The sequence below is a fragment of the Dysidea avara genome, chromosome 1, assembly GCF_963678975.1.
Source record: "Dysidea avara chromosome 1, odDysAvar1.4, whole genome shotgun sequence".
NCBI lineage: Eukaryota > Metazoa > Porifera > Demospongiae > Dictyoceratida > Dysideidae > Dysidea > Dysidea avara.
This window is the reverse complement of record NC_089272.1, coordinates 19,673,765-19,686,542: the sequence shown is the minus strand read 5'-3', so window position 1 is coordinate 19,686,542 and position 12,778 is coordinate 19,673,765. Positions and strand designations below refer to the sequence as shown.

Here is a 12,778-nt window from a genome sequence, read left to right as displayed (position 1 = left end):
CCTCATGAACATTGTGACTGCTTTATTAGAGTAATTGACTGCTCTATTAGAGTATCTCGATCTTGTATGCAATTTCTTGAAGGGGGGGGGGGCATTTGCCCCAAATGCCCCATCCTGGATCCGCCACTGCTGTATGGGTGAAGTCACAGTATTTGGCCATGCTGCTATATAAGCCAACTACATTGTGTATATCTACTTTGCCAGAGTCCAAAAAAATATTGTACCCCATGCACTGAAGGTAATTACCCCATTGCTTCAGTACCAATTGATAGTATTTTACACAGTAATGATTTATTGACAACAATATTAATGTACAACAGTTACCTAAAATTAACAATTAGAGGCCATGCATATAGATAGGGACTCAGCAAATATTTTTACACCGATGCACTAGGAAGGTTTGTCACAGAAACATGCATTTACCTGTACTTTCTGCTGATTTGTACAGGGTTTTAGTCTATAGTTATTTTATACTACTATTTAGGCCTGAGCCGCCTGACTTAAATATGCTCAAAATTTTTGCCCAAAATGCATCCAGAGAAATTTTTTTCATCTATTATTCTTTTCAGTGTTCTATTTATGCTCCTAGGTTAGCAACATTTTTTACAATTATTTTGGAGCAATTTAATCAGTGAATGCTCTATTAGAGTATTTCACTACAAAGTGACTATTCTATTAGAGAGTATTGATCTAAGGAGCTATATATAATGCATCAGAATGCTCTATTGCAGTTTTTACTGACTGCTCTATTAAATAAAGTGTGAATCCAAATGTCATACCTGTAGAATTGTAATGTAACAAAACACTCAACTATACAACTATAACAAACACTTTAATTACAATTATATGAAGCTAATTATTTTAGGTATTGATCTATTTTCATGGAATTAAGCTCCACAGTTTTTGTTGAAATATCCACCTAATATGCTTGCATTATGCTTACTGTAGTAACACCCCATGAATTTTAAAAATCAACAATGTTTCAAGCAGGTGCTTATAATTTCTAATCAATAAGCACTGTGGAAGAAAAAGCAGTCTGGCCATGAGAGACTAACAACTAGCACTCTTCCAATGTGCTGCATGGGCTATTGTGAATAATGCTTGACTAACAATAGTAATTTTTCTTAGGTATACTGAGGTTGCTGAGATGTATTTGTGGTATTGTATCAGTAAGTTAAGGTTTTAATTAGATTCATTTCCTATCCTGTACATACAGGTGAAAACTTACTTCACTAAATTACACAATGGTGTGCCTGCAGCGAATATACCTATACTACTACCTTATTATTATTAGTAATAGTAGGCTTGCGTCAAATATGCCAGCATAATAGGTTGGCCTCTCCTTATTTATAACTACATACGTAGCTTGCTACTCTGTTCCTCTGAAGAATACTGTGACTGCTCTATTAGAGTATATCGATTTTTTAAACAGGTATTCAAGGGGCCCCTTTCAGGCTGGGGCCCGGGGCAAAATGCCCCAGTTGTCCCCTCCCTCTTAGCAGGCCTGTATTTGTGTAAATTGCAAAATGTACCTATAATCTAAGTATCAAAGAAAGTTAATTAGTTGTGGTATGGACATCGGTGTGACTAATAGCATCTCTTAAGGTGCTTATTATTTTCAAGGGTATAGTTGGCGACATTACCAACTTTGTCTGTACTTTGGATGGACACAAAGTAACAAGGTTATGATAAAAAAGAAAAAGAATGTATGGGAATGTAAATTTGAGGCAACATAGTGTGGCAGTGAAAAGACTGCTGCTGTTAGGTAACATCAAATGTTATCAATCATCTATTACTACATGATTTAGAATCAGAAAATCAGGTGTTATCACCTGGCAATTTCAGTATATTATAATATTATTGCATTTTATACATTTGTACTATATAAAAATGCAATATTACAAAATACTGAATTGCCAGATGATAACACAGGGGCGTAGGGAGGGGGGGTTCCGGAACCCCCCTGTAAAATTTAGACTTCTGCAAGCAGGATCCTAACGCACCATTTAGTGTGGCAGGACAAAATGAGTGAGCAATATAGTGTAAAGGCACAGCACAACAATTGATAAAACTTATATTCATCTCTCAGGGAAGGATTTACAGAGGTAACATGAGCCCTCTTCAAAACTTGTTAAAAGATCGATATACTCTAATAGAGCAGTCAGGTATATACTCTAATAGAGCAGTCAGGTATACTCTAATAGAACATGCATGTAAATATCCATGTCCATATGAAGTTTTTCAGACATTCCAACATTAAATGCAAAACTTAGCATGACCTTATACTGCTATAGCTTTGGTATGCAGTGTTTAAAGATATAGAGCTCCAGTAATTTATCACTTGTGTTATGCAAAATGAATTCATGCTATGCATATTTGTATAGTTATATTGTTTGATCGTCATTTGTATCAGTGGATTCATGGCTCCTATACCACAGTGAGATATAACCATCACTTACAGAGTACTAGCTATATGTGTCTCTATGTGTTATGCTGTCTGCTTCCACTAGGTGACTTTATCTAGTACTACAGTACCTTCATCCAAGGGCCACTTAATGCATCATAATTAATGTACTTTTTGCATAAAATATTACGATTTGCTGAGTTTTGATTTATTAAAATATTGAAAGTCTCTCACCCTTCAAAAATCCTGGCTACGCCCCTGTAACACCAATATTTTTCCAATTTTTTGATGCTAAATCATGTAGTAATAGATGGTTGATAACTTTTGATGTTACCTACAGGGCCGCCCAGAGAAATTATTATTATTATTATTAATGCTTTACAATGCAACATACAATTACAATTATACATGTGTAGGTGGGTATAGATGAAGAAAAAGTTGCATTGATGGTCTGCCAGCAACCTGTGCTGGCAGCCGGGAGTTAATTAAACTTATGTAGTAAAGTTAATTGTCAGTCCAGAATCATAGCACTTGCTGCATCTACAGCAGTAATGATAGGTGCAGGGATTGTCAGGAGAGAAATTTGTGGTGAAGTGTTGCCATAAATAGTTCTGAATAGTAGCTTTGATGACTGGTAGGGACTGGTTGATGTCAATGCAAGGTAATTGGTTCCATATCCTGGGAATTCTATTAAAGTAAAAGTTTCTGGCATAGTTACTATTAGTGCGGACATGATTTAGTTTGTTGGTAGACGAAGACCTGGTGTTGGAAGAGCTAAATGATATGTAGTTGTATATGTTAAATTGAGAAGATGGCTGTTGTAAAGCTTTGACAAGGAACATAATATCATAGAGATCGAGCATATACATTAGAGGTAAGATACCTAACCGGAGTAGGCGTGTTTTATAGTCACTGACATAATCAGCTAGAATGAACTTGGTGGCTCGTCTTTGTACTTTTTCAAGAATAGTGGTATCTTTGATCATATAAGGATTCCACAATTGTGAGCAATAAGTTAACTGAGATCTCACTAGAGTTAAATAGAGAAGTTTTCTGGCTCTGATAGAATGGCAGCTATGGAAGACACGCCTCAGCAGTCCTAAATATTTATAGGCTTTAGCAGTTATGATTTGATAGTGCTTGAACCAGGACATATCTGATGAAAGCTGCAAACCTAAGTCACGATGAGAAAGAAGCTGTGGGAGTGGGCAGCCATCAATAGAATATGTGGTAGTGAATTTACTGTTGAAACTCAGGTGGATGCATTTGGGTACACTGAATCTAAAATCATTGTTAACACTCCAGGTGAATAAATGGTTGAGATCTTCTTGTAAGCACAGTTGGTCAGAAGAAACAGCAATACTTTTAGATAGTTTGGTATCATCAGCAAACTGGAATATACTTGAGAATTTTATGACAGATGGTAGGTCATTGATGTATAGCAGGAAGAGCAGTGGGCCAAGGGTGCTACCTTGAGGCACCCCAGACAGGATGGGAAGTAAGTTGGAAATGGAATTACAGATTCTTACACATTGTAGACGATTATGTAGATAACTGCTGAACCACTTATGGAGATTACCGGAGATTCCACAAGACTTCAATTTATTTAGCAGTTTCATATGTGGAACACTGTCGAAGGCCTTGCGAAAATCCAAATAAATAGAGTCTATTTGATGGCCTTGAGTGGTGACTTGATGAATGCTGTTCAAGTATAGCAACAGTTGTTGGGTAGTTGATCTACCAGGAAGGAACCCAAATTGACAATTTGTGATATGGCTGAGTGTGTGATTGATTATGTTGTTATAAACTAGAGTTTCAAGGACTTTAGACGTGTTGCTGAGGAGGGAGATCGGACGATAGTTCTTTACTGAAGATCTATCTTCTGATTTGTATACAGATACAATTAAATGAATCTTCCACTCCTCAGGAATTGACCCAGTTGACAGACTGAGATTAAAAAGATGGCATAATGGACGGGTTAGTGAGAAAGCACAGTTTTTGAGGACCTTGGGACTAATTTTGTCGATACCAGTAGCTTTGTTAGGGTCAAGTTGGCACAGAACATAGTATACTTCATCCTCAGTGAATGTTAGAGAATTTATTTGATCTGGATGGAGTGATGGAATGGTTTGTTCAGAAGATGTTGGAGCTGTAAAAACTGAGTGGAAGTATCGATTGAACAGACTAGCTCGGGAAGTATCACTTGAAGCTGTAGTGTCATCGAGATGTACAGTAGGTGGTATTGTGCCAGATTTAGTATAACTTCTAATATAGTGATAGATAGCAGGATTAGAGGATTCGGCATAACTGTTTATGAGGGAAGACTCATAATTAGATTTGGCTAAAGCTACGCTTTGTTGAAAATGTTCATCAGCTAGACGAAGTTTAGCAGTATTATGGGGAGTGGGTGAACGTTTATGAGTTCTTCTGAGAGTGTGAAGGCACTTCAACTGATGCCTTATATCACGACTAAACCACTTTGGATACTGATTAGATCGCAACTGAAACTTGGGTATAAACAAGGACATTGCTTCTGAGATGACCGATTTGATGGTAGACCAAGTGCTTTCAACATCATCACAGGTTAAGCAGTCAGCAATGTTAGAATTTAAAATAAAGTCATTCATACTCGTAAAGTCAGCTTTTGAATAATCATAAGCTTGTAATGTAGTAGTATTGTGAAGTGGTAGACAGTTTTGGTTAATACTGAAGGAAATTGGGAAATGGTCAGATGAAATCTGAGAACATTCTGGAGAATTAACTGAGACATTTGTGATGAGGTCTTCGTCATTGGTAAGAATGAGGTCAAGTATGTTGCCATGAATGTGTGTTGGGTAGGTTATAAGTTGGACAAGATTCAATTCAAAGGTCATGTCGCATAAGTCTTCAGAGGCTCGACAATTACCACACATTGTTTCCCAGTTTATATGTGGTAGATTAAAATCACCTAGAAGAACAACACTGTGTGACTGCTGGAACTGTGATATGTGATCTGATAGGGATCGAATTTGAGATGATGTTGGATCAGGAGGAAGGTATACCACACATAAGATTAGGCGTTTGGGTAGCTTTAGTTCAACAGTCAACATCTCAAGATTGGTGGGGGAGGGTAAGAGTTTACTGATGATATGAGTTCGAACGGCAATTAGGACCCCTCCACCTCTAGACCTACGATCATTGCGATAGATAATGTATTGATTTGGTAGAATTTCATTGTTAAATACATTGCTGGTTAACCAGGTTTCTGTAATAGCAACCAAGTCATATTCATGAGAGTAAACTAAGGATTGGAATTGTGTTAACTTATTAACAATACTTCTAGTGTTTATGTAGAAACAATTAGGTAGTCATTGATTTTGATTAGGAACAGAGGGTTGTTGATTAGGGACAGAGTCGGGTGCAATACTAGCAGATGTAGAGCTTGTAGTAGATGAACCACCGGAGGAATTAACAAATTTGAAGTCTGTAACTATGCCATGAAGTCTGTTGTTGATAAGAATCTGACCGTTGCGAAGTTTTATAGCCTTACGGTCTATTCCTTGTTGAATAAGGTTCCAACGTTCATGAAGAAGGATTGATTCTATCTTTCTCTCTTCAGGTGTCATGTCAGGTTTAATCAGGATAGGTTTTTTGGTTTTGCTTCTGTTGAATAAGACAGTGCTGGCATCAAGTGTACGGAGAAATTTAGCTAGTATTGGTCTTGGACGATTGTTATCAGCTGAGAATTTTCCCAAACGGTGAATGTCATTAATTGAAGTATCACCAATACTAGTGTCGATGGTGTTAAGGATCGGGAGAACTTTCTCCAAGTCAAGTTTAGATCTGGCGACTCTTGGCATATTTGGAGGGCACTCCTGGATACCATAGATGACAATGTTGTGGTTTCTGTCAGTATTTCTGGCTTTGGTATTGGTTATATTTGCAGAAGTATTGACACTGGCTTCTGATGGGATGTTAAGAGATGTCGATGTGTTGCCTGCTGTCTGGTCTGATTGATTTGTGTTGTTGACAGATGACTGTAGTAGGGTGATTGTTTCTGTAAGTGAAACTATGCTGGCGTTTAGGTCTTTAATGGTATTCATTAATTGTGACTGAATTTGACAAAACCCGGCTTCGACGCACAAAACTTCGTTAGGAGATATGGCGATTTTAAGTAATCATTGTGTAATAACTTCCCAGTGCCTACAGCTGTGCAAACAAAATTTGCACCAAGTATGCATCTATTTACTAGCTATCACTGAGTGGGTGTATACATTTCTGATACCCAAAATTAGCCCTGTTTTGGGCAGCTTTTCTCGAGTGGGTAATAATATCACAGGTGATAGTAATAGGGTGGGAGGGTGGGGGTGGATGGTGGTCTTAATATACGGGTATAAAATGGAGTAAGAAGACGATTGGAATCCAGAGGCCAAGTTTGGGCTCTCCATGGCCCTCAAATCACTCCAAATTGACCGAGAACACTATTGGTGAGCTCTCTGTGAAGTCCCAGCTCACTACACACCATTATCACAAAGCCATGGCCATTCAATGGCGCCAATCTCCCACTCGTGGCTTTGACAGGGTCGGAAGAAAGCTGCCACAGAAACCAGACTTGCCAGTCCTGAAGGAAGTACAGTGTGGAATGTGATAGTGTATTAGGCCAGCAATCCATTTCTGGTAAAAACGTAAGTTTGATTTTGTGTGTGTGGAAGCCTTGTTATGTGAAATCCGGTCACAATTTGTTTATTTCACTGTTTTGGTTAACCAGCATACAATGAGAGCATAAGTACTGAGAGTCAGACTCACCTAGTTTGAGAAATGCTGGACGGGTCAGGCCCGCGCATTTTCTGTGGATCCAGCCTTGGCAGTCACCTTCACAGAATACGGCTTCATCACCATCAGAATTTTCGCCAGGCTCCAAGATCGCTTCTTCGCAGACTATGCAGTCGGCTTCACTGTTCTTGACGTTTTTAGATTTTCTTTTGGGCGGAGAGCTTCCTGCCAGCTTCCTCTTGGGTTTTCGAGGGGTTGCCATAGTTTCCACTCCAAAAGTTTACGTCTAAAAATGTCTTCTGGCGAGGCTGGCGACTATCCCAGTCGGTAATTCGACTGGGACGGGTAGAGTAACACAAAATAAACACAAAAAGACGCAGTTCCCGGGTCTTAAACTCTTCAAGGGAAGAAGAGGAAGACCCTAGCCACACTCGCGTCACGTGATTTTTATTTTTTTTATTTTTTTTTTTAATTAAGGGGCCCAGGGCAAAGAGTTAAAGTGGGGCCCTTCACCCAAGTTGTAAGGTGAAGACCAAAAAAAAAAAAAAAGGTCACTACCTGCTGGCAATGACAATAACTACCCATCACCAACCATATCTCCTTATCTATAAGCTTGCTACACCGCTCCTCTGAAGAATACTGTGACTGCTCTATTAGAGTATTTAGATCTGACTGCTCTATTAGAGTATATCGATCTTTTAAACAGGTATTCAGGGGCCCTTCATGGGGCCTCCTGGGACCCCTTTCAGGCTGGGGCCCGGGGAAAAATGCCCCAGTTGCCCCCCCCTCCCCCCCTGTGGGCGGCCCTGGTTACCTAACAGCAGCAGTCTTTTCACTGCTGCACTATGTTGCCTTAAATTTGCATTCCCATACATCTGTAATTCATTTTCTTTTAATCATAACCTTATGTCCATCCAAACTTGGTAATGAGGAGCGACTATTGTCATTGTCAGCATGTATAATGAACATTTTTTCTAGTTGTGATCCAGAGTGGAATCCCCCTTTTAAAAATCTGAATCTGCCCCTGGGGCCTTTAACTCTTTTCCCTGGGCCCTTTAATTTCTCTCGGCGGCCCTGACAAAATATAGAATTCAAGGAAGTAAAGTGTACCGTAATTCGCTTTATTTCGTGCAAAATTATTTCCTGATAAAAATCTTGGTGTAAAAATATTTTCGTATGTGTTTCCTAAATAACTATCAATGCAAGTGAAGGAATTAAAGCGGTTCCACCTCATCAAAGCATCAGAAAACATAAAAGAATGCCTAGTGTGTCACTATAACACCCACTAAAGCTATATAACAACCTTCGTGTTACTCTTCTTGTAACACTTTAGTGCTCCTCTGTAACACTGTGTGAGCAACTGCAGCACACCATATGTGCTGCTATTACACAATACTGTACTACTCCTGCACTCCAAATGTGCTATAGCAACACCTTTGAGTGTTTCAATTAATATGGAACACATCTACTGCATGCATATAATTTATAATATGAATTAGTTGGACCACTAAAAAAGTTTTTACATAATACTCCTTTTGGTGATAAAGTAATTTTGGTTTCAGTGGCCCGCTTCACCAGTTAACAATAATACCAGAACTTTTAATAGTAATGGTCAAATACACATATAGATAGAGTTGCTGATTTCCCACTACAACAAAATGTGAAACAAAGTGAAAACTATAATTTATGCATGCTCCATTTCTAAGTTTGATGATGTGAAGTTTTGAGCAACATTATTTTTTTTATTATATGGAAGTTGGTATACTACATCTGTGTTGAGTTGATTGTCCTCCTGCTAGATTCTATACATATTTTCTATTGTGTAATTACTTAATTACCCATATAAAGTTACATTTGATGCAGAGATGCTCCACATCTGAAGTTTTATATTTACTAGTAACAGCTTGCAGCCATTTATAGCCACCAATTGTGTACACTAATGCAGAATTGCAATCTAATTTTAGAAAATATGTTAGCAACTTGCAAAAACTACAATTGAAATAAGGTGCTGTAATATAGTCAATACAAGCATGAAAATCTGTGTGTATAGTTCTTATTGCATAGCTTGTCAAACCATTGTATGTATAGTGCAACCGGAGCGGGCATAAACCTCCAAACTTATTTTACTTCCTCGCCCACGCATTTATTTCTATATGCCACTAGATACATTCTATAATGCTTTTATCCTTTCATGTGTTGCTTTGCTCATTAGTATTTCATAATTTGTTTTTTTGTGGTTATACATATTTGCAGTGTCTCAGAGCGTACTTTTATAAATTGTGGTTTTCAACAAATTTCACAGAAAAATCCATAATCTGACTTTACGATGTCATAAAACAAAAACTAAAAAGAAATTTACAAAACCCCAGCTACAAATTTTAGGAATATCTATCTCCTTTCAGAAAATAATGAGTATATGTAAAAATTTTGAAGTATGTGAAACTAGATACATTTTTTCAAAACCCTATGAAAATCACAAAATTCACCATAACTTACTTTTAAAACATTTTTTTACAAATCTGGTACTACAAATTGTCGGGCTTGATGAGACCATTCATCTACTAGAAAATTATTGAAAAACTCAAAAGTATGTAAAACTAGATACGAAAAAACCAAAAACCATAAATATACCATTTTTGAGATAATTGTGGTTGTTGCCATGGTAACCTCTGTACAGATATGTACAGATACATGAGTATAACCATGTGCAAAAAACAGAATTAAGATGTGTGGTGTATGTCTCAAGTTATAACCAGAAACATGAAATTTAACTTTTTGGAAGTACATGCCCGGTTGCACTATATGCATTTGTGTGCATGCATAATAGATATGTACATTAATATTTAATGTACTAGTACGTAAGCAGCATAACTTAGATACGTCTAAAGAGAACCTTGGTTTGTTACTTTCTGGACTATTATGATGACATTGAATGGCAATGATACATAGCTATATGTACATATAATAAAACCATATGCTACCAGTTACACATAGTTATACACACATAATATTACATAGCAAGTCATATATTTTACTAGTGCAATAGATTTCAGTAAAGTTTCATATAGAGGATAGAGAAAGATTTACTGCATCTAGAATGGTGCTGGAAATGAGGCAGTGAAGAAATGTACATTTTAACACTGTGAAATGCATACAGGATGTAAAAAATCCTGTAGCTGAAATCAACATTTTCTATATTGTGCATCTGCTTTATACTGCGCTAGTAATATAGCTAGCAATGTCTCGCTCCTGTGTTGTATTTACTACCCACAATATGTATTTCATTAATAAGTAAAAAAGCACATCATTTGTACAGCAACTATAATTTTCAGTTCACAAATTGAAGTTCTTGACACCTTCAGGATTCTTTTTTTCTGAGGGATGTTACATCACTACAATTAATGTAGATTTGCTCTTTTACTTCTGTCCATTGAGTGCAGCTTTCTTCTCCTAATCTGTTTCATCACTAGTTATGTATAGTTCTTATAGGTAGCATCTGTAAAAATGTTGTTACAATAAAAATATTGCTATGGCAATTTTTTTCTGTGACAAACCTTGAATTAATGTATACTATTCCTTGTACAGTGTCATTCATAGCTTTCACAAGATCCAGCCATGATCACAGGTTTCTCCACTGCCTAACTTCAATAGACCACAAAATACTCATTTCCAAGAACTATAGCAGAACTTACTATGTGATTTCATCTACAGTACTACCACAAGACATCATCAGCAGTCCAAGTTTTGAAAGCATCAGTAACTACTTTGTAACTTCCTTTGACAACTTTACGTAGCTAGGTGATGTTGATGGTAGATCCCACTGCCATGCAATGATAGATAACAAATTAATAATGAATCATGAATTAGCCACATCTTCTTACCTCACAATTGCTACAAATGTAGTTCTTCCTACTGTATATGTCTTTCTGCAAAGTTCCCTATGTCAGGGTAGCTTGCACTTGCAGTCATCTATAAAGTAGACTTAACCAATTCACTGTGAGGTAGTTGTACTAGAGATGATGAGTGCTTGTGGTATGCACCCAGTTGTCTCTCGACCCAGGGGGTGTTATCCTCTACTCCTTTTACCAGCAAGTAACATGCGATTTTGTAGCCGCCAAATTCGTGTAGCACTGTAGCTAGCTACTGTAGCAAAGGTATACAATTAATTTTGGCGTCGCTAGAAACTGTCGGAAAAGGATGGAAGAGGCGATATCTATGAACGATCATAAATGCTGTGACAGTTTTTATAGCTATACTTGCAGGTAAGTCTGCCATGGAGCACAAGCACTGTTCTAGTTCTGGATGACAACAAGCTGCATCATTGCTAGAGCCTCGTTATTAACTGCGACTAGAACAATCGGAAGAAACATGCAGCTAAGGTGATTGTGTGCAATCTGTGCATGCATGCATGCTGTTGGTATATATATACGAGCATGATAGAGCAGTGACCTCATCCATGCGCAGCCATATAGCTAGTGCGGTGGATGCACAGTGGCTAATTAGATTGTGTCCACACTGATTAGTAAAAATATTTATGTGCTTGAATGCATTCCTGTCAACTTCTTAGTCAGCCTTAGCCTACACTAACAGAGCAAAGCCCAACACACACACACACACACACATACACACACACACACACACACACACATACACATACAAACACACACAAAAGACAATACCTTCAGCTACCACTTGCCTACCTGACTGCATCTGTGTGCTAGCTACTCATGTAGGCTGGTGCTAAGAGTCATCGTAAGCATAATCCTTCGAGGGCAGGACTAGTATTATGCGTAACTCACAGAAAGGTGTACCATACAGTATCTCATGTGAATGTGTGGGCATGGCAGTATCACCTGTACCTTCACCCACTACATATGTTATATCATAGCTATGGATGGTCTGCCTCTCCAGTTGTCACTAGGTTGCCGCTTAACACCTGGGTAACTGTACTGGGCATCAAACCTGATTGAAACCTCTGAGTCAATTACCAAACTCAGACCACTTTAACTGCCTCATTTACTCTCTCCTCTCTCTCTCTCTCTCTCTCTCTGTCTCTCTGTCTCTCTGTCTCTCTCTGTCTCTCTCTCTCTCTGTCTCTCTCTCTCTGCTCTCTCTCTCTCTCTCTCTCTCTCTCTCTCTCTCTCTCTCTCTCTCTCTCTCTCTCTCTCTCTCTCTCTCTCTCTCTCTCTCTCTCTCTCTCTCTCTCTCTCTCCCGCACACACACACAAACACACACACACAAACACACACACACATACTAGCTACTACACAACATTAAATTTTTCCATGTATCAAAGCACTGATTGTGCCTACCAAAGGTAATGGATTTGACAGTGACAGACTGTTAGCAGCTACAGAATTTTTTTGTGATTTATAATGTCCGTGCTTGCACACATGCATGAGTCAAAATCAATAGCAAAGTATAAAGTCCTTTCAAACTATTGGCACACAGACTAACAGCTGTTCCTTCAAGCCATTAAAACGAATATCAAGACACACGGTAGTGTGTCGTGCGGCCCAAGAAGCCGGCGTGTAACACCCGTGAGTATATTGACAGGAAGAAAGAAAACGCAATTTTCGCACCTCCGTAGCTCTGTGCTTCCTTGATGAAACAAGGCGATT

At 38.2% G+C, this 12,778-nt stretch overlaps 1 long non-coding RNA gene across 2 annotated transcripts; it reads right to left on the bottom strand.

The window, feature by feature from the left end:
* Positions 1-10,408: 10,408 nt before the first annotated feature.
* On the bottom strand, positions 10,409-12,202 carry LOC136248940 (uncharacterized). Of its 2 annotated transcripts, XR_010697951.1 has the most exons (5): positions 11,413-12,202; positions 11,038-11,369; positions 10,849-10,976; positions 10,711-10,798; positions 10,409-10,652 (listed from the first exon to the last, which is right to left on the bottom strand). It is a non-coding gene; the product is annotated as an uncharacterized lncRNA (long non-coding RNA). The 2 variants fall into 2 exon arrangements; XR_010697950.1 differs by having other exon boundaries at positions 11,038-12,149.
* Positions 12,203-12,778: the final 576 nt, after the last annotated feature.